This window comes from Odocoileus virginianus, chromosome 32 (genome assembly GCF_023699985.2).
Source record: "Odocoileus virginianus isolate 20LAN1187 ecotype Illinois chromosome 32, Ovbor_1.2, whole genome shotgun sequence".
Lineage (NCBI taxonomy): Eukaryota > Metazoa > Chordata > Mammalia > Artiodactyla > Cervidae > Odocoileus > Odocoileus virginianus.
In genome coordinates this window covers 14,372,268-14,376,610 of record NC_069705.1, presented here as the reverse complement: position 1 = coordinate 14,376,610, position 4,343 = coordinate 14,372,268, and positions in this window count along the sequence as shown.

Here is a 4,343-nt window from a genome sequence, read left to right as displayed (position 1 = left end):
TAATAGGTGCTCTTATTTATATAGAGTGGAAATTTCCTACCTTCTTACTCTACACTTAAAGATAATGGATCACTATTTCCTTATATCATCACCACTGGCAAAAAAAATGAGTAAAATAGTCATTGATTAATAAAACAAACAAAATAAATAGACCATGATTTATCTTTAATTTAGTTCTTTATTATTTTAAAGAACCTTAAATCATAGAAAATAAGATGAGAAACAATAGTAAACATGCTGTAATTTCATGTCCAGGTTACCTAACTTCAAATCCTCCACTTAACGATTATACAATCCTCCACTTACTTATACAGTCATACAACCCTCCACTTAATGATTAGGTGGATTTAGAGGGGATCATATATTTTCTCACCACCCATTTTCTCATCATTACAATGCAAATAACATACTTATGTCTCAAAATTGCCTACATAGGTTAAATGAGATAATAAACCTCACTTAGAGCAAAAGTCTCTGTGATGTGGACTATATCCCGCCAGGCTCCTCTGTCCATGGAACTCTCCAGGCAAGAATACGAGAATGGGTAGCCATTCCCTTTTCCAGGGAATCTTCCAGACTCAGGGATTGAACCAGGTCTCTGGCATTGCAGGCGTGTTCTTTACTCTCTGAGCCACCAGGAAAGCTCTAAAGACATAGTAAGAGCTGTAAATGTTCGTTTACATTTAAAGTAGTGGATCACCACGGCAGGAGCCCCTCAATGTACGGCTCCAAAGCTGGCGACTGCATTGTCGCTAGGGAATATTCTCAAATGATTCCAAAGCACTCTTACACAGCTTTTACTGCTTCAGGAAAAACATGAGGTGAAGCACAGTTGAAATAAGAGGGTGGGGGGAAAACCTTCCAGGTTTCAGTGAAATAGACACAAAGAATGAATATGAGAGGTATGGGCTTTCACTGTGACCATCCTCATTTGCTTAATATTTTGAACTGTCAAGGTGACACTGAGTTGCTGAATAGATGTTGCCTTAGGGACCCATAATTTATGGAAAGTCAACAAAATTTACTGATGGGAAACTTAAGGTATCGTTATGGTACATAGGTTTTTCCAATCCCTTAGTCCCAGATACAGTCTTGGTACTTAAGGTATTACAAATAGTGAATATATTTTTCACAAGGAAAAAAGGAAAAGAGATAAACAGCTCCTATAAATAACCCTGCTGCTAGCCCAACCTGTGATTTCGAGATCTGATTCATCTATTTATCCACTCAGTGGGTGGGATTTTATGATAAGACAGGGATGGAAATGATATTCTGCCTTTCTATTTTCAGATGCTTCACATTGATACCAATCTCAGAAACACAGAAATCAATTGCAATGAAGACTGAGATCCCATTAAGTAAAGATTTGTCCCTCAGGGAAAGTTACCCCATTGGTTTCAGAGGTTAAGTACCTCTCAAGACTTGGACAAATTGTAACTAATTTTTATTAATTTGAATAAAGGTTATATTTGATTTTGTACATGATTCTGAAGACTCACATCCAGTTTACATTTGTCTCCATTATGGTGTCCTTAAAACTTAGCTGTGGAAACCAAAAAATGGAAAGAATAAAGCAATTTGATTTCCTATTTGGAGTCTACTTTTTTTTTAAGTCATAGCCTTTTTTTTCCTAAATTGAAGTAATTCAGATTTTATAAGAAAGGAGGAGGACTGGTTATCACTATATTCACTATATAGCTGTGGGCATTTTGTTTCTTTTAAAAAATGCAATCAGAGTATCATAGTCAATCAATCAGAGTCCTTGAATCTAAGAAAACGTAAAACCAAAAAAAAAGAAAAAAAAAACTAGAAAAGAAGGTAAAAAGTTGATACCACTTGCACAGGTATCTCCAGGATGTAATTATATCAGAGTTACAGTAATTCTAGAGGGGTAGAAGTTTTGTGAGCATAAAAGGGCTCGAAGAAAAACCATAAGGAAATCACTTTACTTCATTACATTTTAAAAGAATAATCATGGTCAGTGTATCTGTCTACAGACATAAGAAAGCAGTTATTCTCCCTCATTTTAATATATCTAGTCTTCCCTGCACACTTTTCAACACTCATTCTCTCTTTTTTTAACCCCACAGATGCTTGCCTTCTCTTCTCCACTGCTATCTGCAGGAAACTGACACTGGTGACCAAGTCATATAAACTGCGAAAGAAAGCCGGTGAGGCTCTATCGCCGCTGATCAATATGACTTGCTTCAGGGATGTCCCTGGTGGTCTAGTGGCTAAGAATTCAGGCTTCCAAAGCAGGGAATTAGACCCCTGGTCAGGGAACTAGATGCCATGCGCCACAACTAAGAACGGCACATCTAGATAAATAAATCAAACAGGACTTGCTGTTGGAATCCCTCTCTAGCAAGGCAGCAGAAAGGAACTGGGAACAGAGACTGGATTGAGAGGTGAGGGCTGTTTGGGATCCTTTCCACTATTTTCATGTATCACAGCAACACCTACAGTTCTAAGTCCCAACTAAACTTTCTCAAATTCGTGATGGCTCTTTAACTAGCCATTGTACGTATTTTGTAAGAAAAAGAGTTCCGAACCCTTAGGATGAATATGTGGAGTGATTTTAATCCATACTTGAGTGAACTGTGGGATGAGTGTATAGTTTGGATTGGTTTGCTGGAGATGCAGAGCTTAGTTGCAGCAAAGGCTGCCTAGACTCTCACACACAAAAAATTACCTGTGCTAATGTTTCCCACTCTATGGCTGTTACAGCCAGTCAAAGTACTTCTAAGACTGAGCAGGGGCCAAGATTCTAAGTTTTCTCTTTCCAGCTTATGAGTAAAGGCAACATGTGAGGATCACAACCTCCACCTGTAGCTGTGGATCGGCTTGTACTATACAGCAAAATGCACACAGTCCTAACTGATGGTTCTGGCAATTGAGGTCCTCAGTTTCTAAGCAACAAGGACCTCAGGCCAACAATACATGAGTCTTTATAGTTTTGGGTACACTGCCAATAAAAAAGAAAACTAGCAATTATGGATTAAAAACAAGACAAAGATGTGCCTTCAAACATTTCAATGATGAAATACCAAAGTGTAGATTGGTTATGAATAGTGAAAGGGTAAAGTTCAAAGGTGAGAACAGAGGCCATTTGTCAAATACCAACAAAGCACATTCAATTATCCTGTGGGAAATGAGCTGAATTTCCAGAATAAGAGAGAGAAAACAGTCCATTAAGTTTTTAATGCCAGTCTTTAAATAGGTGTAATTGAATTCTCATTGACTTATAAGTATGATATTTCTATCAGCTTGTGCAATAAGAGGAGTGAACAGGAAACTAAGGATGATTTCCTTTGGTGTAAATAATAATAGATGACAGGAGAAATTATAAGCCGATCCTAATCAGCTGAGTGAACCTTCTTTATGGTCAAAAATGGTTGTACAAATACAATACTGGGCTTGGAGTAGGAAAATTACTGTTTCAATTCAATTGAAAATGGGAAAAGCTATTAGTCTGTAATATCATCCAACAAGATTGCTTTGCTTATCTTATTGGATTTTTGCAGTGGAAATCACAGTGGTTGAAAGACAGTGACAGTTTGTGGAAAAGCTAGAGATTGGAAGGAAAAATAAAAAGACGCAAAAAAAAAAAAAATCAATGAATTATAGTTACCTAAATACTTAAATTGGAGAAGGAAATGGCAACCCACTCCAGTATTCTTGCCTGGAGAATCCCATGGACAGAGTAGCCTGGTGGGCTACAGTCCATGGAGTCACAAGGAGTTGGACACGACTGAGTGACTAACAACAATAATAAAATACTTAAATACTAGCCCAGGAGTCAAGACACCTATATTTACTCTAGATTTTGCTTTTTCTGGCTGTGTGAACTGGGCCAGGTCTCTCGCTTCCTCCAGACTTCACTTTCTTCATATTTAAAAATAGAATATTGTATACATGATCTCTAAACTGTTTCCCAGCTCTAAAATACTTCTGTATTACAAATTATTCTGAAACAGCTTTCACTGTAGCACCAACATCTCAAGTTCCATTTGGAAAACCTCCACTGCATTTGGTGCATTTGTGTCATTTTAAATGTGTGTTGTTTATTTTATTGTTTGGGGAGGGGGAAAGGCATGCATTTCTAACGGTAAATTCAAAAAGCAAATTTGATAACAAAATTCAAATTGTGGATGGAACAAGGAGAATCAGAGCAATACAAGACACTGCCTTTATCACATAATCGTTAATGGCCATACTGCATTCAGAGCATTAGTTAAATGTCATGTGTGCTGTCTCAGGTTGTATAGTTAGAATGGGCTCAAAGTCTAAAAGGACGTAGTTCCCAAAGTTGGAAGAAACAAGAAGAAGAAAGAGGAGGGGAG